At 46.7% G+C, this 24,441-nt stretch overlaps 1 protein-coding gene across 7 annotated transcripts in view; it reads right to left on the bottom strand.

Moving 5' to 3' along the window:
- The window catches only part of SVIL (supervillin), a 221,238-nt gene that overhangs the window by 184,651 nt on the left and 12,146 nt on the right, over positions 1-24,441 (bottom strand). For all 7 annotated transcript variants that reach the window (XM_045290069.1, XM_045290068.1, XM_045290066.1 and 4 more), the window contains exon 2: positions 6,824-6,943. The gene's annotated coding sequence lies outside the window, so the exon portion shown is untranslated. The remainder of the gene's footprint in view (positions 1-6,823; positions 6,944-24,441) is intronic.

A 24,441-nucleotide genomic window follows, 5' to 3' on the forward strand; every position in this document is an offset into this window, starting at 1 on the left:
GAAGAGACGCCTTCAGCTTGTACGTGTGTGCGTGTGGGGGGGTGGGGGGGTGGGGGGGTATCTCCCAGGGAAGTGAGAAGGGACCCTCTGATTTTGGCCAGTCCACAGCAGCAAGAGGAGACCTGGTGGCATAGTGGTTAAATGTTGGGCTGCTAACCAGAAGGTCAGCCGTTTGCAACCACCCGCCGCTCCCTGGAAGGATGGGGTCTCTGCTCCCGCAGAGTGACAGTCTCAGAAACCCACAGGGGCATTTCTACTCTATGTAGAGTCGCTGGGAGCTGGTGTCGAATCGATGGCAGTGAGCAAACTGTCCCTAAGTGTTTGCTTCCAGAGGTAAACGTGGGACGCACTTGTAGGTGACAGGCTCTAAACGTCATCCAATGTCAACATCAGACATCACTGTCAAAACCAAGAGGAGGAGTACACAGCCTCCCTCACCCCCACCATCCTCCCCCATGTAACCCAAGAAATGTCAACCTTTTTTTTTTTCCTTCATAGATCCAAAGAGAGGTCATTTAGAAAATCCAGAAAGTCCCTTGCCTGTCCTTTCCTTGGGTCACCACATTCTCACACCTCAAAGGAAGTTGGCCAAAGGTGCCGTCTACACGGGCTCACGCACACCAATGTTAGGCTGGCCCCTGGAGTCTCCCAAAGACACACTGCCTGGTTTCTAAAGGCCTGTCTGCCTACTGACAAAGCAAAGCTCACGCATGGGGCCTGAGGCTTGGGACAGCCCCCGCCACCCAGAGTGCAGGCCAAGCAGCATCCCAAGACAAACGACAACCCACCCACCCGCCTTGTCTTATTTTGGAGAAAGTGATTCGCACAGATCCACCCTGGGGTGGCGGGAGGGAGATGAATCTGTACTCCTCCTCCGTAACACGAGCTGAAACACGGATATCAACACCTGCTTAATCACGCGTGGGTCTCTTAAAACAGCGGGAAGACAGAGTCATCTGACCTTGTTGCCTGTCGATCATGGTGAGGCTCCTAAAACCAGCGTCTCTCTCACAAGGCTGAGGCGAGCAGAGCAGTCCAAGCCGTGATAGTCTTTGTAACCACTTTCTCTTGCTTTTTTAAACCAAGGAACCAAGTGTCTTTCCTTCCCAGCGCCCTTTTGCACCATCTCCTAGCTAAGATAACCACAGACCAGAGTTCAAAGGCTTCCTCCCAGGTAACCACCGCATTTCTCCTGTGATTGGAAGTCAGGCACTGAGCAATCCCACTGCCTTCAAGTTCCTTCTGACGCAGAGCACAGAGGAGACGGGGCCTTGGCTTTCTGAGGCTGTAGATCTTTGGAGGAGTAGAAAGTTCTTCTGTCTCTCTGGGAACCTTTGATGGGTTTGACGTGAAGACATTTCAGAATGCAGAGGAAGGTTCTAAAAGTGAGGATTCCAAAATCGGGTTTGTTTGTTTTCTAAGCCAGATTTCCTCCCGGGTTAGTGAGTCAGGCATCTAACCAAGTGGGGCCATGGTCACTGCCATCGAGTCAGTTCTGACTCATGGCGACCTTGTAGGGAAGAGTGGACAGGCCCCCATGCGTTCTGAGACTCCAACTCTTCAGGGAATGGACAGCCTCCTCTTTCTCCCACCACATGGGAGGATATCACTTTCTTACGGTAATCATACATATGAGAATCTTGTGGGTCTGTGCTCTAAAATGTATTCCAAGTCTTCTTTCAGGATAAGAATGTTTTCATGAGTGTGGAACTGAAAAAATTCTTCTCTCAAAATCCCCCAAATGTACAATCCAACCCAACCACCACTTAAAAAAAAAATCACAAGACAAAAGACCACAGACACACAAGAAAAACCTTACAAGGAGCCTTCAACCGGGCTTGAAAACACAAGATGTTCTCTCACTCCCTGCCAAGTCAGAAAACCTCAGATCCTTAAAAACAAAACAAAACCAAAAAAAACAAACGCATGTGTGATAGCCCGTTTAGATGTGATGTAAGCAAAGGCAGAAATTCTAGAGAAGCCCTCCAATATGTAACTTAGAAAACTGGCTCACCGAAGTGCGCATGCACACTCTGTAAGGGGTAAAAATAAACACAACCTAAACTTATCACACAAAAAAGTACAGAGTTGAGTCATGTGCTCAAAACAGGACGTTTGCACAAAACATCGAATGGGCTTGGTGTTCACATAATCTTAATAAAAAAGGAAGGAAAAAAAGACGTGAGCAAAGAATGTACCCAAGCAAATGGGTTACTAGCTCTGTGGTTAAAGTACTTCTGAAATGTGGGTCAACCCCTCTACCTGGAGCATTTGTGAGGGTGGGGAATCCTGTTTGGATAAGTCCCTCTGTTGGTCCGACACGTCCTTCCTTACAAGCCACTATCATCCTGTGGGCAGGGATGCCCTACCAATGTCTGTCATGGTCCACCGTGGGCACGCTCAGGATTTTACTTTATCAAAGACCTTCATTGCATCTAACAGCGTGGGATGCCTTTCCCCGTTATTCTGATTCTAGTTGAAGAGGTTTCGAACAGTTGTAGCTACACTTCACAATCATAATCCGTAGTGAGAGCCTTCTCTGGGCTTTCTTTCTCCTCATGCACATAACAACACGCCATCAAATCCATCAGAGGGCAGTTTTCCTGGAAGGCACCTGAAAGCTACCCTCCTGCCCATCCTTGTCCAGTGGGGCTGGCAGGTCTCCTCCCCGGAGGAGCCAACTCCAAGGGAAGAGCTGGCTCTCAAGCCGAAGCAGGACGCTGCAGATTTTCACCGGAGCAGGAAAGGACCCTAGGGCAGTTTTCACCACAGGGTGATTGCAGCAAAACGTCTCGAAAGAATTGCCTATCTCTCTCCACTGTATCGTTTTGTGTTCTGTCGTGCACACACTCTGATCTGGAGTCTCTCGGCTGGACGACAGGACCGGACAACAGAACAGCACTCATCCGCCTGCATTCCACTGACCACTGTCTGCCTCTTACTGACCTCCAGGCAGATCCTGACACCCTCCGTGCCCCAAAACACTTAAATTCAGTGACTCCCCATTATTCCTGCTTTCCCCTCTCCCTCGCTGGCTGGCTGCTGCTTCTTAATTTCACTTTGTGGCTCGCACCCCCACCGCTACCCCATTCCATTGAATCGCAGGATACAGTATAGCAGGACACAAGAGGAGCACAAAAAGCCGACTGTAGAATCCACACAAGCAAATGAAACAGTGTGAAACTCACACTCGAAAAGCTACAAAACATCACTGGCAGACATTTGCAGGCTGCCTTCTCCTGGGTGGCACAAGCTCTTTGTGACCAGCAGTGGCTAACATTGGTTTTTCCATCCCACCCAGCACTGCTCTATCTGTAAGGATGATAGACAAAGTAGCCCTGTACAAGGATCAGTGCTACAATGTAATACATGGCGTTGCCAGGGGACAGAATTCATTCGGTGGCAACTGGGCTTGAGTTTGTAGTAAGCGTTCAAATAGGGAAATACGAATTCTCTGGTTTGGGTTTTCTTTTTCAATAGTATTTAGGACCCGTACACCCCACTGTGTCTCTTTTTGGACTTTTCAATGGATTTATAGAACTACATTCTTATCTCTGGTCTGGATTGCTTTCCTGAATTGCAGACTCACATTTAACTGTCTACCTAATATTTCCATTTGGATATTTAACAGGCACCTCCAACTGAATGTGCCCACAACAAGACTCTCAATTATGGTTTGCCCTCGTTAGTGGAAAAACAAAGACCCCTATAGAATCCTTCCCCTAGAATTCATTCTCAAAAACTGCTCAGATCCCAAATGCAGGCATCCTTCATACTTTATCTTCACTCCCTATGTCCCACACAGCACCCAGTGATGGCAGCAGACTCCTGAGACATACTAATATGTGTATATGCACATAGCACACAATCCGCCCCTTTTAAAGGTTCAAATCCAATGGTTTTAAAATATACTCAGTTTGTAAGCATCGCCACATCCATTTTAGAAGACTTTCATCACATCTAATCGTTTCGGTCACCCGGTACCCATTAGTATTTATTTCCCATTCTCCCCTCACCACCCCATGCCTGGGCAGTCACTTGCTTCCTTCCTACCTCTCTGTGGCTCATATTATGGACATTTCCTAAAGTAGAGTCATCCAAGGTATGGTCTTTTAAGTCTGGCTTCTTTCACTTTTACCATGGTGTAGCACACATATCTGAGTCATTCGTTTATGGACTGAGGAGCATTTTATGATATGCATATAAAAAAATCAGACTCGCTGTCACTGAGTCGATGCTGACCTATACAGTGACTCTATAGAACGGAGTGGAACTGGCCCGTGAGTTTCTTAGGCTGTAACTCTTTATAAAAGTGCAAAGCCACATCTCCTGGGTGCGGCTGGTGGTTTTGTACTGTTGATCTTGCGGTTAGCAGCTCAGCCCGTAGGTGTTGAGCCACCAGGGCTGTTCTTGTCCTCTGCAGAACATTTAGGTTGTTTCCACCTCTGAGCTATGAACATTCGAGTTTAAGTTGGAACCGACTCAGAGTCAGTTATTTGTTTGGGGTTTTATCTTCCTACTGGTACCATATTGCTTGAATACAGAAACTCTTTAATAAGCTTAGGAATCCCTGGCTGGTGCATAAGGTTAAACACTCAGCTATTAACTGAAAGGCTGATGATACAAATCCACCACAGGCACCTCAGAGGAAAAATCATGCAATCTACTTCCAAAAGCTCTTCTACCTTGAAAAGTCTATAAAATACAATTCTACTCTGAAACAGTTGGAGCTGTTTGGAGTCATGACAGAGATGACAGCAATTAGTTGAGTTTAACTTTATTTTGAGACATGTAGGTCTTCTAATTTTATTCTTTTTCTAAATTGATTCAGCTACTCTGAGTCCCTTGAATTCCCATATAAATTTTAGAATTAGAATGTCAATTTCTGCAAGAAGCTAACTGTGGTTCTGACAGATATTCCAGAAAATCAGTAGATCCATCTACCGAATGCCATTTTATCAATCCTAAATCTCCAATCCATGAACATGGGATATCTTCCCATTTACTTACGTCTTCTTTAATGTCTTCCAACAATGTTTTTAGTGTTCAGAGTACATTTTACACTTCTCCATTTCATTTTCATCTTGTTGCAAGTGTTTCAATATAAATTTAATTTTTGTATATTGATCTTGCATTCTGCAACCTTGCTGGACTTGTTTACTGGTCCTAGCACATTTTTGGTGGGTTCCTTAGGATTTTATAGCAAATGAAAATAAAGATATTTCTTCTTCCTTTCTAATCTGTATGTCTTTTATTTATTTATAGCTGCCAAATTTCCCTTGTAGAACCCTCAGTAAAGACTAAAATGAGATGGGAACAGCAGCTATACCTGGGGTCCTGATCTTAGCATTCCATCTTTCACCATGAAGTGTACTGTTAGCTGTTGGGTTTTGTTAGCTTTGGTTTGTTAACCCTTCATCAGGTTGAAGAAGGCCCCTTTTCTTCCTAGTTTATTGAGTACTTTTATTCATGAAGCAGTGTTCAATTGTGCCAAAGGCTTACTCTGTGCAAGCCATGTCCTTTTACACTTGCTCTGTGTGGATGCTCTCCCTACACTCTCTGCATAAGCTCCTTTTATGGTCTCTCTCTCAGAGCCATCCCGGACTACGCTATCCAAAAGTTTACATCCACCATCATCTCCTCTTCAGCCACACTATCAGAGGATCTTCAACGCACATCGCTAAAATGGCAAATCTGATCATACTCATCCAAGACTCAGCCTATGCCAACATGTGTTCACCTTATTACCTTACACAGGAATCCTATGACATGAATACGATTATCTCCATTTTACAGATAAAAAACACACCATCCAGTTTATAAATCAGCAAAGCTAGGATTTAAGCCCACGGCACGTGGTTCTAGAAACCATTTTCTTCAGACTCTCTTCTTCTGTTTCGGAATTGCTGCCTGGTCTACCGATTTGTTCACTTACCACATATACTCAACTAGGAGCCGAGGGTTTTTTTCTGCACAAATTTTATGCTGAAAAAGCCCCCCAGTTTTTGTGGTGCAATGAGGTGCCTCCGCTTCTACTCAAGTATATATGGCAGATACCCAAGAACTGCTCATCTCCCGTCTTGCTGCAGTCTTGGCATCTAACACCATGCACGGCTGCCTCTAAAATAGGCCTTCAATACAACGTAGCGAGAAAACGGAAGAGTGGTCCCAAGATACCTCCCAAGAGAAGGGTGCACAGGCCTCCGGTCCGCACTGTCCACGACACAGGTCCATGGAGAGCCACCGGGATGATTAATTTAGCCAGTTTTCTGAGATCCTTCCGTACAGAAGGTTGCTTAGCTTGAACCCAATGGTTCTCCAGCTCATGTGATCACAGACCCATCTTCCCACACTGGCCTCATGGCACCAATAGGCTAAGACTCCATATTGCATGGAGCACACGCTGAAGAATACTATCCCCAAGCGGTCAGAGAGCTCAGTACCCAGGAGGTACTTCTGGCCCCAATGTACTCAGTGTGACTCTACTCTTACCGCAAAAACTTGAACTCAGACACGTCCCTGGGCGCTTTCTCATCAGGATATTTCCATTTTAAAAATAACGCCTCCAGCGTTCCTTTTCTTTCTCAGCACTCCTAACGCAGGCACACGGACAGGCATGCCTCTCAGAAGGGCTGGCCCCCACTCCTTTGGCACCCCCGTCTCCTCCCCAAGGTGATCACTGGACTCACCACCGAGACCTTCAGTTTCCACATTGTGGATTTAAACGAGATCAGCCTTCACACTGTCCTTTAGGGTATGCTCAGAATACAGGCAGAACCAAGAGTGTGCAAACCACAGACCACAAGGTTTCTTTCCAAAATACCTTAATGCTGATGCTGGGTTGAAATCATGACTTCATGTGCTGAATGGCTGTTACTTCAAAACCTTCGTACGGCAGCTGCCTGGGCCTTCGAGGTCATCCGCTCAAACTCTGGCGTGAAATCTAAGAGAGAAAGCAACGAGCAATATAGGACAACAGCCACACACGGAGGCAAAACAAGATACTTTGCTGTGATTAACTTTCTGCTCCTGATGAGCTTTCCTCTCTTTCAATTGTTCATCCACGCCGATGATCACACACTTCAGGCGATGGCTCGCTCGAGGACCTGTTCAAAATCTCTTACAGAAAGTACCCAGTAAGAGAACACACACTGCCCTTCGCCTGCCGCTCGGGGAATAAAGCCGTTTCCATGTAATGGTCCTCAAAGCGTATTTGGCGAAGGCTGACATTTTATGAATTGGGTCTAAAAGCAAGAGACTTGTATCACTGGCACCATCAAAATAAAAGTTTCAATCAGTCCCAAATCAGGACACTGGGGAAAAGGACAGGAAAATATGTGAAGACAGAAGAGAAGGGGGTGGGTTCCTCAAGGGTTAGGAGACAGACACACCCAGGCAGGAAGAAGGGATGAAGTCAAGACCATTCATGTGCATCCCATCCTTAACGCCATTTATATCAAACCAATCCCAGGAGAGTGAGATTGCCCACCGTTGACACCAAAGACCTCCCATAGAAATCCCAGTTTCCCTTTCCTGCTCCGTCCAGCCTCCAACTGCCAGTCCAGTCCTTTCTCGTGGCCATTCGCCCTGGGCTGGGTCAGTAAGTACTGGCCACGTTTCATTCATATTCCCATTCCCCTGGTGGTAGGTTCAAGGGGACTGGGGGCTTCTCTGTTTCTTATGTCCAGTAACCTGTTGCAAAGGCTCACAAACACCAGGGAAAGGGCTATCTTTAATCTAGCAGGAAAAAGGATACAGACACATCTCACCATCATAACTGCCCTGGCATCTATTCCAACTCACTAGGACCCTATAAGACAGGGTAGAACTGCCCCTGGGGGCTTCCAGACTGTAAGTGTTTACAGGAGTAAAAAATCTCATCTTTCCCTCTCATATAAACACCTAGGGATAGTGTAAAATTCCAATGTCCCCGGAGGATCCCCTCTGGAGAGCAAATGTTCACTCTCACCCCCAGAAAACGGACACCCCACCATCCACTTTCTTGATTGACTTCTTCACAAAGTCAATAGATGACACAATGCTTGGCCAGTATCAGCCCCCAGCTGGTCCCCTTTGATCTGGTCGGTGCCCATTCCTTGGTCAGAGGGGTGGTCCAACTCTCAGGACCCAGGATCAAAGCTAAATCCCTTATTGTATGGGGGCTCCCCAGACAATACAGAGATTCTGGAGGGAGCACTAGGAGACTGGTACAATGAGTCTAGGGTATGCAGAGTGAATGGTTTGACTACCATTTGGTCTAGATGGTGGGTCAGCAAAAACTGTGGCTCTTTCGGTGTGAACGTGTGGCTCAGAAGTAAAATTGAAAATGAAAATAAAACTACCATAGTTTCATTTATAATTTTTAAAAAGGATATTATTCAGATAGCAGTGATTTCATTTGTTGAAAATAGATATATATATTTATGGCTCATAAATACTTTTACATTGTAGGGAGGGGCAGGATGGGCTCTTCTGTCTCAAAAGTTTGCTGACCCCCATTCTAGACCATGGTCTCTAGGTACAGCCTATCTTCAATAGACATTTATTTTCCAAAGGTTGGGGGATGAGGAGAAACCTCACCTGCAGTGAAAGCGCATCAGAGTAGACTTACAGTAAGATGTGCATGTCCCTGTGAACTCTGTCTAACCCGAAAAATAACCCCAAACAAACACGCGACTGTCCACTCAATTCCAATTCATAGCAACCCTATAGGACATAGCAGAACGGCCCCTGTGAGCTCCTGAGCCCAGCTCTTTACGGGAGGAGAGAACTTCATCTTTCTCCTGAGGAGAAGCTGGTGGTTTTGAACTGCTGACCACACAGATTGTAGCCCCAGATGTAACCACTGGCCCACCTAGTATCAGTGGTCCACACAGCAACACCTGTGGGGCTGCTCCTCCTACCCTCAACCGGCTGCCTGCTGGCGTGGTCTTCTGGACGAACCGAACGCTGGAAAAGCATACTGAACGCAAACCAAAACACCAAGCTCCAACCCAAGACCAGCCCCGTGGGAGAGCCCTTTGGTCTGCGACCAGGTTAGCGGTTATTTAAGACAGACGTGGCTCTGGGCCACCTTTTGCTCCAGGCGACTACAGCATTTCTTCTTCCCAAGGTCTACTTGGCAGGCACTTGCCTACAAGGCCTGCTCAGAAGTCCTTTTAGGAAACGGTCCACTCAATGGCGGAACAAAGGTCCTGCCCTGTAAGAGCCAGCGCTGGTTGCCCACGGCGCTGCTTTGCCCAAGCCTGTGGACAGTCCAGGGCCAGCGGCCTGCCCTCCCTGCTGTCGGGAGAATTGGGGGCTCATCTTCAGCCCAGAGGTGGCTTGTATGGGAGCTAGTTTAGGGTGGGCGAGGGGCAGAGTGGGGTCAGCTCTTACAAGCTCTCACAAGGCAAAACAAACAAACAACAAAACCCAGAAGATAACCTGTTGTCATCATCACTGCGAAGTGAAGTCTGGATGGTCACACTCATTACTCCAAGCCACGAGGAAGGTTGTGGTCTACAACAGACTACTGGGTTTCAACAGACTGTTTTTGTGCCAAAAAAGAAAAAAATATATATTTTCCCTCTTCCCCCACAAGTCTGCTTATTACCAAAAGTTCTTGGAGCCCCGTGAGCTGGACAAGACTCATGTAAGTCCAGCGTCTTGAGCCCCTGTCCCGTGGGAACCCTGGTGGCACAGTGGTTAAGCGCCTGTTACAGAGCGTGGGACTTGCTGATCAACTGGATGCTTCCATACCTACTGCAGTTCCACTCTGTCCCATAGGGTCTCTGAGTCAGACGGAGACAGGTTCTCCCGGGGGGTTTCCTCCAAAGGGTTCTGGGCTGGGGAGGGATTTTCCTGTTTTGGAAAAGGAGACCTTCTTCCAGTCAGAAAGGAAGGAAAAAATGGAAAAAATTCCCAAAGGAAAGAGGCCAAGAGAAACAGGAGAAGCCAAGGGGGGACTGGCAGGAGAGGAAGTTGGGGTGGGGGCAGTGAGGAGATGAGGTATCAAGTCTTCCTCTGGAAGGAGACAGAGCCCATTGGGCCCACGGGCTGTGTAAGGCCCAGGAAAACAGGTGTCATCCGTACCAGCTGACACCACGAGCCTCATCAGAGACAAGCAGTTCCAGCCATCACATTAGGGGTGAACTCATTAAGTGTTGACCAGTCTGGCCCAAGAATGGTGTGATACTATCCTAACGGCCCTTGGCAGAGAGATGGTTCCTCACCCCTGCCAGCACCTCGCCACTCTGTTCTTGGCCCATGCCCCTGGAGCACCCTCTGGAGCCAGGCTCTCAGGGAGCAGGCAGATGGGTGGCCCAGGTTCTACAGCCGGGCAGCCCTGAGAGGAGAGAAGAAGCACCCTGTGGAGAACACGAGTCCAGGGATGAAGAGTTTAAAGGCCTGCGATGAAAACACTTTCATGCTAGGGACTTAGTTTTCTCACTGACAGCAATACCTCAGGCACATTGAAAGGAAACCATGACCCTGGAATCAGCTTTGATGCAAACAAGATCCATTCCGGCGGCAGGCTCGGGGGCAGGCAGAAAGAAGATAACCAGGAGAGTCCAAATGAAGTGACAAGTTGAAGTCGAATCAACTAGCCAAGTAGGAAACACTGCAGAGGCAAATGAGGGGCATTGCAGAATGTGAAAGCCATGCTGTTAATAATATAGCAGAGGACACCTTTGGCTCAAAGGGCCAGACTCTTAAGATCTTTGTCTTGTGCCTTCACGGCTCTCTAACCTTTTTGGAGGATTTATCTCAGGCCAAGGTAGACACTCGCTTGGCTTACTTTCTCCGAAACTCACAGGGGGCAGGTCTACTCTGTCCTACAAAGCTGAGATGAGTCAGAATGAATTTGAGGACAGTGCGTTTGGTTTTATGGGGACACTATTGTGCCTGCATGGAGCGCTGGTGGCATAGTGGTTACGTATTGGTCTGCTAACTGCAACGTCAGCAGTTCTAAACCACCGGACTCTCCCTGGGAGGAAGACAAGTCTTTTTACTTGTCCAAAGCTACCTACCAGGGCAGTTCCATCCTGTCCTGTAGAGTCAGTACGAGTCAGCATTGACGGCATGGCCGTGAGTGCCTTTTCCTTTTTTAAATTATATTCGCAGTAGTTTTACATCTTAAAATAATATTCAAGGGCATATCATGAGAAACCTGAAAGGGAAATTAAGAAAACGATTCCATTTATAATAGCATCAAAGAAACAAAAAAGTACCTAGGAATACATTTAACCAGGGGTCTGAAGGAATGAATCCAATAAAAATGATAAAACACTACTCAAGGAGATTAAAGAAGCCTTTCCATTAAGTAAATGGAGGGACAGTCCATATTCATGGATTGAAAAGGCCTGGTATTGTTAAGATGTCAAAACTACCCAAAGTGAGCTACTGGTTCAAAGCACAACCCCAATTCCAAAAGCCGTCTTCATAGAAACAGACGGGAATAGCATCGACTCTATCTGGAATCACAGAGCCCGACTGCCTGAGCAGCATGGGAGGATGGACAAAGGAAGCGGACTCACACGTACCACGGGAAACATCCCGTAAGGCCGTAACGGTGCACATAGCCTGATGCGCACATAAACCAAATGAACAGAACTGAGAGCCTAGAGTTAAACCCATACATCGATGGTCAAGTGTTTTTTGACAAAGTCTCTTTAATGAGGAAAGAAGAGTCCCTTTCAACAAATGGTGCTGGGAAAGTTGGATGTCCACCCGCAGAAAAGTGAAACACGATCCATGCCTCACACCATACACAAGGAAAAACTCAAAATGGATCAAGGACCTAATGGTGCAAATCAAAACCAATGCAGAGTTACCGCAGTGGAGCACGCCTCCAGCAAGAGCTAGCTAAGGTAATAGCAAAGGCACTTAACTGCTGCATCACCAGGACGCCCTTTTCTGCCCTTCGGAATCAATTGATTAACAAAACCAGTTGCCCTGGAGGTGGTCCTGATTCATGGCGTCCCGAGGAAGGGCAAGGGCGGGTCAGAGAAGAGCTGTGCTCCATAGGGTTTTCCATGGCTCAGTCTGGGGAAGGCGAGCACCAGGGCTATCCTCCAAAGCCCCTTTGGGTGGACTTGAGCCCCCAACCTATGGCTTAGCAGGGAGTCAAAACCAGCTATCCCACTCAGGGGCTCTGTTGCCTCTCAATCAGGAATTTCCTGCCTTTTGCATGTAGTGGTTTTTGTTCTGCGAACTGAGACTGAGATGGGTTTAGCAGCTGATGGGTTTGAACTTTAACCTTGTGGTCAGCTGCCCACTGCCTAGGCCAGTCCAAGTCCCTTCTGGATAAACCGAGCTGAAAGCCTGGCAGAGTCGTGCAGGCCAGAGTGGCAGCCCAGTCTTCTTACCAGGGCTCTGGCAATTAACACGCCACCAACTGCAGGAAGATGTTCTCGGTCAAAATAGTCATTGACGTGGAGGACACATGAAGTAAAGGGAGCTAAAATAAGCATACACACACCCCCCCCCCCCCCTGCACTGGTGAGATCCAGAAACCCCATTAGCCCTCTGGTTTGGAGGATGTGGTGAGGAGGCAGGGTGGGGGAAGAGGGGTACACATCTTTCTCCCACGGGATGGCTGGTGGGTTTTGAAATGTCAAATTTTCTGGTTAACAATTGAGCCGTTTTAACCATCGAACCACTACTCAGACCAGATGCATACATCCCTTGATCCCTTGTGATAGCTCTTTGTGGGTGAAGATCAGCAGGGGGTGAAGAATGGGGGGGGAGGGGGGGGAGTGAGTCCTCACTGGTCCTGGGAGCTCTCTAGTGTGGGGTTGTGGCCCCCAAGCACAAAGCAAGCCTGACTGCACTCACACAGCCCAGGGCATGGTCCAAAATGGGGGGGGGGGGGGAACGCAACTGGGCGTGGTCCTTAAAGAGATCACCACCATGTGAAATGTCAGGGTGAAAAGCAAGCTAATTGAAGCCATGTTTCTCTATGGAAGTGGCAACAACCAAGATTTAGGAAAAGAGAAAAGGTTATACCACCAGAATCTCATTCCAAAATGCTTAACCCTGACACAGTAGCAAAAGCCGGCAGCCTCAACCCTCATAAGATGAAAGGTGGGAGCAGGGCTGGATGGGCAGGTGAGGGACAAGGTCCATTTACCTCACTGATCCTGCCTTCCTTCTGAGCTTCCAGGACTAAAACGTGTGTCTAGAGACTGGAGCATTGGGTGACATTGAACACTGCGTGGTCCGAGTCAGCAGGGGTGAATGTATACCTCCTGCCCCGGAAAACCCATTAGCTGGACATCAACCCAATGGATGTCATGAAGTCCTGGCTCTCACACCCAAATGAATTGTAAGAATTCTCTGGACAGGTATTCTAATGCCTAACTGTGTGACAATCGCACGGAAGTCACATATTTTTCTGATGATTAGGGGTAAGGTTTGGTTAAGAACAATACGAGCAGTAACAAGTACTCCTGTAGCATTACTGTTGTGTGCGATCAGGTCAATGTTCAACCACAGTGACTTCACAGGACCTGGCAGGTCTGCTTGTAGGGTTTCGTAAGCTATATTTGTTCTGGGAGCAGACTGCCAGGTCCTCTCTCCTAAGGAGCATCTGGTGGGTTAGAACTGTCAACCTTTCTGTCAGCAGAGTGGCATATCACCACATGCCGGCAGGGCTCCAGCACTCATGAAAACCCACTGCTATCCAGTCAACTACGACTCATAGCGACCCTATGCTGGTTTCAGAGGCTGTTAAACTTCCTGGGAGCAAAGAACCTCATCTTTCTCCCTTGGAGATGCTGGTAAGTTTAGAACTGCCGACCTTAGAATTAGCAGCCCAACCCCTACACCACAGCACCACCAGGGGCCTGCCCTTAAAGTACTCAAAAAAGCACTTAATTGTTGCCATCCATGAGCACACATGAATCATTGATCTTCACAACTAGCTGCTGTTATTATTACCCCGGGGTGCCATAGATGGTGAAGAGCAGAGCTCTGAAATCTGGCTCAAGAACACTTGTTCTTATCCACGGCACTGCACGGTCCTAGTGATAAGATAATAAGAACAATGAAAAAGCTTTACAATTTTTCAAAAAGATGGCTATGGGCTCAGTTCTGGCTTGTGGTGATCTGGGGGTGAGAGAGTAGAACTGGGTTTCGAAGCCTGCTTAATGCCTGTGGCCTCTTGGAAGTAGATCATCAAGCCTGTCTCCCAAGGTGCCCCTGGGAAGACTTGAACTGCCAACCTTCTGGTTAACGATAGCTCCTGGCGAGTTGCAACACCCAGTTGTTGTTCACAACTGCCGTGAAGAGGATTAAAGTTCATGGTGACCTCATGTGTGCAGAGACTACAACCGCAGGGAACAGGGCTTTATGGGAACAGAAATCCAAGTGTGTCTTCCAAGGCACCTCCAGATGGTTTCCATCTGTCGACCTATCAGCTGGGAGTCAGGTGCTGAACTGTGTTCGCTATCCAGGGATGCCAGAGCAAGCTCTAAAGCAGCGGTTCTCAACCTGGGGGTGGTGACCCCTTTAGGGTTCGAATGACCCTTCCACAGAGGTCGCCCGATTCATAACAGTAGCAAAATGAGTGATAATGTAGCAACAAAAATAATTTTATGGCTAGGGAGTCACCACAATATGAGGAACTGTATTAAAGGGTTGAGGCATTAGGAAGGTTGAGAACCACTGCTCTAAAGGGAGATAAAAATCCTTTTCATAAGACTCCACACCCTTCGTGGTCAGGATCTGCAAAGATAGGGCTCTGCTCCTCTTCACCACTGAAGTTTGCTTTGGACCTCTCAGCCTGAGACAGAACAACACAGCCAAACACACAGCCATCGAGTGGACTCTGACTCACGTCAACCCTGTAGGGCAGGCTAGAACTGCCATGTGGGTTTCTGAGACTAACGCTTTAGGGGAAGAGAAAGCCTGATCTCTTTCCCGAGGAGTGGCTGGTGCTTTCGAACTGCTGAACTTATGACTAGCAGTTCAATGCATAACCATTACATGGCCAGGGCTCCTTGAGACAGAATGGGTCCTCACTACTATGAAAGTCCAAGCACAGTTTTATACTCAATGCCTAGTAGTACCTCATTACCCAAGGGAAATACTTGGAATCTCTCCCTAGGTCCCGAGACAGGTCTCAAGGTGTGTGCACACACGCACACACACACACACACACACTTGCACTAAAGCCCCACCTCCAAAGGTGGCCATCCACCATGTAGTCTGTTACACTCTGTTTACTAAAACCAAACGAAGCCAATGCGAGCTTAGCATCATCTCCTGAGCACAGAGATGGAAACGAGAAACTCGTGCTGAAGGCTTGGAAGGCTTTCAAATAAAGGTAATTGAAAGGGTCAAGGAGAAGGCATTGGAACACACACAGAGAGGAACAGAAGGGAGCGCTAAATCCAGCAGTTTCTCTCTATGGAGGAAAACCACCCGGGCATGATCATTTCAGGAAGAAAGCAAGAAGTCTTCTTCATTGTGGATGGGCAGACACAATGGCACATCCGCTCAGAAAGAGTTTGGTACTTGCTCATACAGTGAGACACACATTTACCATATGACCTGGCAATGACACTCCTAGGTACTCACCCTCACAAAACAAGAAAGGCTATGTTACACCCCCGTCAGAAAACCCCCCAAATTACATATGGACATTATAAGGGGTTTATTCAGGCTCACTCCAAAATGGAAACCACCTAAATGTTCTTCAGCCAGTGAACAGATCAGCAAGCAGCTCGTCTGCCTAACAATGGAACAGCACTTCGCCATAAGAAGCAAGGAGCTAATACTGAAAGGCCCCACCGCTGGGTGAATCTCAAATGCACTGTGATGAGTGAGGGCAGCCGATTCACAAGGCTAATACAATCTGATTCCATTTCCGTGACAAGCTCTCAGGACAGGAAATAGAAGAGATGGATTATAAAGGCGTATGAGAAACTTTTTCAGGGAGATAGAAATTCTACACCTTGATTATGATGGCAGTGGCCAAACTGGATGCTTTTATCAAAACTCATAACAGTAAAAAGAAGGGTCCCCAATAAACCGGCTTTGCAAAATGAGCCCAGAGAAATTACACAAGCAAAAGCATGCGATGGAATCAAGCCATTAAGAATTTCTACAACACAGGCTCCCAAACTTATGTGGCTTTCCGCCCTGCTTTCCCAGAAAAATACTCACTCAGTGCCCTACCACTAGCAATTTAAAATATTTGTACCATAGCCTATAATTCCAGATAAAGTGTAGGTATCTGTTTTGGCCACACTCCCTCCTCAGTGCATTCCAGCAGGACTCAGGGGTCAGTATCACCCACTTTGGGAAACACTATTCTACAAGCGCCTATAAACATGTATCCAACCTCCTCTCTTAAATTCCACACCCATTTCTTCTCTCATGCCATTTATGGGAAGAATACTGATTGTTTGTGTGGGGGCTGGCAGAAAAAGCTCTTTCAGTAATATAAAATGTCTTGATAGAATCTCTGAGAGTATAGGTAATTTGGGGAATTCCCCTGTATTAAAAATAGACTTGACTTCTGTGGCTCCTTCTCCTTGCGCTAAATATGTGCCATGAGTCACCGACAAACGAAGACTAACCAGATGCCACTGGCCCTGTCTACATAGCCGTCCGTCACCACAAAGCCACGGAACCCCCACGTCGAAGCTAGAGGACATCACAGGACCCAGGTGACTGCTAAAATCTGCAGGCGGTAAGTCAACCTAAGATAAACTTTGGCAGTTGAATGGCTAACCTTCGTGGTTAGCTGCTGATTCGGACTCCTGACGAGCCCGTCGCAAGGTGAAAAAGACAAGCCCCAAACCATCACTTTACCGAACAGCACTACCTTGTGGTCTTCATTTGCAGATCATGCTGCCACCCGTCCATCAACTTGACACACGGTGGTAGCCTGTGGGTTCTATGATGCTGGAAGCTAAACCACCACTCTGTCAAATACTAACAGGATCATTGCTGGGGACCGGTTTCAATAGAGTGTCCAGTCTTGGAGAAGGAAAAAAGGTCTGATGATCTACTACAGACAACCAGCTAATAAAAAGTCAATGGAACACAACAGAGTCATCTAGAGCAGCGGTTCTCAACCTCCCTAATTCCGTGACCCTTTCATACAATTCCTCATGTTGTGGTGACCCCGCCAACCATAAAAATTATTTTTGTTGCTACCTCATCACTGTCATTTTGTTACTGTTATGAATCCGGTGACCCCTGTGAAAGGGTTGTTTGAGCCCCACAGGGGTCACGACCCACAGGTTGAGAACCACTGGCCTAGATAATGAGCTCCCTCAGTTGGACACTATACCACTCACTGTCATCAGGTCAATTTTGACTCAGAGTGGCCTCATGGGACAGAGAAGAAGTGCTCCTTTCCTGAACTTGTAAAGGGTTTCCTAAATGACAAATCATGACAGGGGCAATAATGACAAATCATTACTCCTGTGGAGCAGCTAATGGGTTCAAGTCGTCCAATGCTTAACCCACCGTATCACTAGCAAAGGCACGTAAGCTACACAGTGGTTTAAACAATGGGCTCAAGCATAGCAGTGATTACACAGATGGCAAAGGATAAGACAATGCTTCGTGTGGCTGTAAAGGGGCCACCGTGAGTCCAAGTGAATGGTCCCGACTCTTTCCTTCAACACCCAAGCATACATGTCGTTACCAGTCTAGGTCCTGGAGACACAATGATGAAGCAAAGCCCCACTCTCAAGGGACTCACATTCTCTTGGGAGGAACAGATTTAAAGATTAAATGATAAGGATTGAGCAGATGCATCTACAACAGACTGAGCAGAATGCCAGGATATGAAGGAGATGCAGGGTGAAGGAGTTGTTGGGGGTGTGGGTGGGGAGGAGGGCTGTCTGACTTAGATTGAAGTGCTCTGGTGACTCTGAGGAGGTAAACTTTGAGCAGAGACCTGAAATACCTGGGGCAGAAGGCTTGTGACTATCTGAAGGGAGGGAAAAAAAGGGCACATATTCCCGTGGTCATTACATAATCTGTTGTCAATTTGAGACTTAAGAGTGAAGGGGTGGAGTTTAGCCTGTCAATCAGGTTGCAGTTTGATGACCTCATTTGGAGACACTTAGGAGATAAATAGCTCACGAGAGGCAGGACACACACTCACTCTCTGGGAGACATTCCTTCTGACAAGAAACATGGAGCTATGCTAGACCCCTGCCAGTGCTGAGTTGCTTCCACTTGCATCCACAAGGCTTTACACCCACTAGCCTGTGATCATCCGGCATTTGGCATCATTGCATGTGTTTTGTGAGTCTGAAGAGGAATTTATAGATTGGTATTGGACATATGGGCTAATATTGGATTTAAGGACTTGATCTGAACAATATACAATCGTTCCTTTCTATAAAGCTCTTTCTCACACACACGAGTGACAATGAATTTGTTTCTCTAGTCTACCCAGACTAACACATTATTGTACCTTGGGAGTGGGGTACTAGAGAAACAAATCATGAAGATGGAGAGTGGGTGCATGTTCCACCTCTGCCTCATGGGAGTTTGTCTTATTTGGCAAGCCAGAGGTCAGATCTATCCATGCACTTTTGGGGCTGTTCTCTGGAAAGCATATGGGAAGTTAAAGTTTTGATTATTTTGTTTGGTTGTTGTCTTTGGCGATTCCTGTTTGAGATGATGAAAATGTTGTTAATGTATATTTTAAGTTCATGGGTAGGTAGAAATCACTCCCTGAATTTCTCAGAAACCATGCTGCTTAGGGAAAATAGCTGACAGAAGGTCCAGATGGCTGACAGAAAGCCTGGCTCTGGCTGGATGCTGTCAGAGGCCTAACCCATACTTTGTATCAATGGCAGTTTAGTTAAGGATTAAAATACGTTAAATAAGAATTGAACTTGACTGTTTTAAGAATTGAATGTAGGATCTGATTCTACTTTATTTATACAGATTTCTTCTGGTTTTGATATAAGTGATTATTGGGAAGTACGAAAAGAGTTTGTAGGCCTTGCCATCAGCCATTAAAATTTGAATCTTTAACTGGGTTAGAACCCACCTGCAAAGAAGGGTCTGAACAGAGAAGCGGCACCCAGTGCTTTGGAGTGCTCAGGACATTTGCATTTCAAGAGATTTGCCTGGCAGCTGTTGGCAGATAAAAAAGAAAGAAAAGAAAGAACCCCTCTTTGTGTGTTTGAATTTTGAACTAGTGGTTTGCTGTTGAGGCTGGAAAAAAATCTGGAATCATGAAGAAAACTCCCCTCTAGAGCTGAACATTAAAGGAAGCCTGTGGGCAGGCTGAAATGCTTGCTAGGTGACCACCTGGATCCATTTGTTGAGTGGAAGTGGGAGAAATGCAGCAATAAAGAGATGGGTTCAGTCTGGCCACTGATACCCCTGGGCGTGGCTTACAGGACCTAGAGGAGATGAGAGCGGGTTGGGGTTGACTGGTCGCAAGTTCATGACCTAGTACAAGGGGCTAGGGTTGTTGAGAATTTGTGATGGGGCTGTGGTCTAAAGGCAAGGTGACCTATGGACACCCTGGTGAGACTAAGTGAGGCAACCCACATTGAGTTGACCAGAACCCAACCAGATAGAGAGAAGATGTTTCAGCCTGTGAACTGGAGCATGTTGCTACTGACTTTATGGATGGCCTGTCCTGATTTGACTTTGCTTATGGATATGGACTTCACAAGGTTCCAACTGGAATGAAGATTCTTCATGTCAAAGACTATAATTGTCTCCTCAGAACATGGGGTTGATGTCAGTGGGCAGTACAGAAGTTGGATACCTGATATGGGGATAAAGGCATGAAGTGGTTATCTTACAAACTTTCATAGTTACTAGAATATATACACTGGATCATAGGATTAAGGTGTAGGTGTTCACATAAGTATAGAACATTTTTGTTTTATTCACTTAATAGAATGTTATGTTTAAATGAGGGTGGCATATTTTTGAATTGTATGCATTTTAGTTTTATCCTGTTAGGTACAGGTATGATTTGTTTGAAAATCATGTATGGCTACAGAGTTGTGTTAAAGTGTCAAATTGACAAGGGGTGGTCTGTGGTAGTTACATAGTCTGTTGTCAATTTGAGACGTAAGGGTGAAGGAGTAGTTTAGCCTGTCCATCAGGTCACAGCTTGATGACCTCATTTGGAGGCGCTAAGGTGATAAAGAGCTCACTGGATGTGGGACATGCACACTCCCTGTGAGACACATGGAAAGACACTAGAGCCCTGGAGCTGAAGGAGCCATGTGGAGACCCCTGCCAGCATTGAGAAGCCTCCACTGCCACTGGGTCCACAAGATCTTCCACCCATTTGCTTGTGATCATCTTGTATTTAGTGTCATTGCAGGTGTTGTGTGAGTCTGAAGAGGAATTTATGGATTGGTATCAGACATATGGGCTAAGATTGGACTTATGGACTTGACCTGGGGTGGGATGTTCTCAATATACAATTGCTCTTTTCTATAAAGCTCTTTCATTTACAAATCCGAGTGTGTAATCAATGAATTTGTTTTCTCTAGTCTAGCCAGACTAACACGACAGCAAACTCTTGAGCTGGGAGTGACTGATGTGTCCCAGGGTGGTCGGTGTGGTGGGAGCTTAATGAGTAAACAGAAGCTCTCATGGGAAGTCAGCGGAAAACACTGGTCGGAGAGTGCTGGGCACAGATCTTGGGCCGTCACTCCCGTGACTTCGGATTCTGACAGTCACTGAAAGGTGCTGTGGGGCACAAGCACAACCCGGCATGAGCTTGGTTTCGTTTTAAAGAACCACTCATGCGGTGAGGAAAAGTGTGCACAAAGAGCTCACCAGCTTGGCTGCTACCCGAAACAAGGTTCAAGTTCACCCAGCAGCATCTTGATCATCTGCTTCTGAAACCCCACAGAATATACAACTCTGCTGTGACACACAAGGGTAACCGTGAGTCTGACTCCACCCAGCCAGGGCAACTGATCTATACTGGTTTGCTAAGAAAAGGGGAATGGGAGGTGGGGGTGCAGACGAGACCAAGAAGGGAGCCATGCAGACAGAAGCGGTAGCCCCTTGGAACGTGGTGACGGACGGTGGAGGGAATGAGAAACGGGCAGACTGGACAAATGGGTGTCTGGACAAATGGGTGTCAATGGCACCATTTACAGCAAGGACGGTGTGATTTAATTCCATCCCCAATAGCAGCCGTGAAAGGTGCTGAAAATGCATATTGCATATTAATGTGAGCTTTCCCACATTCCCCACATTCTAATATTAATGTGAGTATTCCCACATCAGGGAGTTAATGAGGTGATTTAAGATCAGAAAAAGGTTAATTTGATCTCAATAGTTTTCTACCACCAGCCTGTAAAAAACTTTAGTGATGATACATTTGGATAGTAACTTAATTCTGTAATCCCAGCCTTGCTGACGAGGCTACTTATGACTTCGATGCAGCTAAGGAACGAGTTTCCAAGAGGAGCTATGGACTCCGTTAGGGAACTGTGCAAAGACAGATGTCCAGTGATGCCAAGACAAGCCCCGGAGCTTTGTAAAATATACAGGACGGTTTGGGGAGAGCTCCTTCACTTAAACCTTGCGAAAACAAAAGACAGTCGGCATGATGGCAAACTCGGGGGGATCTTTAGTGACGTGAAGAGAAAGTCTCGTCCCACGGGAAAGGAGAAGTCAAAGGTTAAGAATCTCTCACTGGTTTACATGGTCAAGCGTTTTCTCTAAACACCGTCTGCTGGAATCCACACGAACGCATTTATCAGCCTGACAGATTCTCTTCTTGAACTGCACCCAAAGGTTTGAGGAAGCTCTGCCTTGAAACTTGGAAGAGGCCAGAGACAACCCACAAACACACGATCAGTTACACAATGGAGTCCTCACTGTTGGGTGAGGTGCAGAAGCAGGAGGGCTGATTTCTACGGCGGTCATCTATGCATGTCCCAAGGAGCCCTGGTGGCGTAGTGGTTATGCATCGGGTTGCTAACCTTAAGCTTAGCTGTTCAAAATCATCAGCCTCTCCTTGGGAGGAGGGCGAGGCTTTCTTCTCCCCTAAAGAGTTAACGTCTTGGAAACTCACAGGGACAATTCCACCCTGTCCTCTAGGGCTGCTAGGAGTCCACACCAGCTTGATGGCATTTGGGGATTTGGTGCACATCCCGAGATCACATCCCTTTCATCCAGGGCAAAATGCGTGCCCAGGATTCAAACCGCAAGGAAAGTTTCGATTGTTTTGATTGGAATGACAGTAGCCTGTTACAACCTCTTCCAGGCATAGATCAACTCCCACAGTTTCCATCCTTGCAAGTCTCGTTTCCCCCGTCCAACCCCAAGAACAACAAGAGTCAGATGGGAACCAGATCAGAACATACTTCAGAAAGCCGGGCTTGAGGATTCCTGGTGGAGAGAAAAAGGCTTCAACCCACTTGAAATCCTTCCAACTCGAAACCACTTGGCTTGGTTTCTGGTGTTTCCAAATCCAGTTTTATTCAAAAGAGGTTATCTCACCAAAGAACTCTGACTAACTTCTCCTCCTCCGCCATCAGCCCAAGGACACTCTGTTAGTGGCGTGGGGCTAAGCCAGGTTCTTAAATGGCTTGCCAGCCTGTCTTTTCCATAACATTCCTAAGCCCCTTAGCAGTTCTCCCGGTGTTCTCCTGCCACAGCAGCTCGCCCAGGAGGAGCTCCAGGAAAGGACAGTCCTTTCTCCATATTCATTGTTTGCTTTAAAAGACTCCAGTGAAGGGCCAGACTTTTCCCACAGTATCAGCTATTGAAGGCAGACCTTGCTGGCTTGAGGCTTTAAGTTGTCAAGACATTGTCTGCTTTTCAAATCTGGACCCAGGACTTCCGTTCACACCGCCCCTCTCAACGAGGTCCTCTTGACATTAACCGGCTGTTTCTGCCTCATTCGAGAAAGCAGCCCTATCAGGGATTTACACTGTGGGCTTTTCCCATCCATCTGTTCAGATAGTTAGTTTCCTCTGTCTTCTCAGTTCCTCCAGACAAATCTCTTTTTTTCTTTTTCTTTTTTTTGGTAATTCTTGGAGTTAAAACAAACACACACACAGTGTCCAACTCTCTCAGCCAAGACTGAACTCGTGTGGTTTTTCTCTTTGGACTCATTTATAATGACTGAAAGATGCATTCTATCTGGATTCTGAGATAGATGTTAAATATTAACCACAAAGATGTGAAATGTTAGAAAATTGGGTCGGTCTGCATCTCCATTATTAATCCAGGCTGCTGTCAAGCTCTCTGTGAGGTTCTACAATGCATTCGTGTGCCCACCAAAGCTTGCCCTAGTCACTGACTCAACTTGAGTAGCTAATAAACCTAAGGGCTCCCTCTCTAGAAAACTATATCTAAAAAACGATACCAATAATTGCTGTCTGTGACAGAAATCAGCACACTAGAGCCTGTGGGCCAAATTAGGCCCCGCTGCTTGCTTGCTTAACATTTATTTAATTATTTAGTCAATAAAGTTTAATTGGAATGCAGCCACGCTAATTCTTTTCCATATTATTAAGGATGCCTTCCCACTAGAATGGCAGAGTTGAAGAGTGGTGACTTGATGCCCCTACCAAGTACTGTAAAACCAACCCTACAAAGTACATTAAAACAAAGACTTCAAAGAACTTCAAAACCAAGACTTCCAAGACAATGGCTTAAATTCTACTCTGGGTAGCTTTGCCAAGTTCCTTACCTAAAATATCATTTTCCTCACATTTAAAATTACATGATGCCTTTAAGACCCCAGATGCCGTACCTTTTCATAGCCAGGCACCATCAGCTTTCTTCACCACAATTACTTCTGCAAGGCTTGAAAGTAAACAAGCGGCCATCTAGCTCAGAAGCAACAAAGCCCACATGGAAGAAGCACACCATCCTGTGTGATCACAAGGTGCCAAAGGGACCAGGTATCAGACATCAAAGAACAAAAAAAGTATATCATTGTGTGCTCACCTCCCCGATACTGTTGCTGAAGACAAATGTGTGCATAAGCAAATGTGGTGAAGAAAGCTGATGGTGCCTAGCTATCAAAAGATATAGCGTCTGGGATCTTAAAGTCTTGAAGGTAAACAAGTGGCCATCTAGCTCAGAAGCAACAAAGCCCACATGGAAGAAGCACACCAGCTTGTGCAATCATGAGGTGTCCAAGGGATCTGGTATCAGGCACCATCAGAACAAAAAATCATATCATTGTACAAAAGGGGGAGTTCGGAGTGGAGACCCAAAGCCCATCTGTAGGCAATTGGACATCCCTTTACGGAAGAGTAGTGGGGAGGAGACGAGCCAGTCAGGGTGCAGTGTAGCAACGATGAAACATACAATTTCCCTCTAGTTCTTAAATGCTTCCTCCCCCCCCACTATCATGATCCCAATTCTACCTGACAAATCCGGCTGGATCAGAGGATGTACACTGGTACAGATAGGAACTGGAAACACAGGGAATCCAGGACAGATGAACCCCTCAGGACCAGTGGTGAGAGT

This window comes from Echinops telfairi, unplaced genomic scaffold (genome assembly GCF_000313985.2).
Source record: "Echinops telfairi isolate 266 unplaced genomic scaffold, ASM31398v2 ScPeMD7_31;HRSCAF=116, whole genome shotgun sequence".
Lineage (NCBI taxonomy): Eukaryota > Metazoa > Chordata > Mammalia > Afrosoricida > Tenrecidae > Echinops > Echinops telfairi.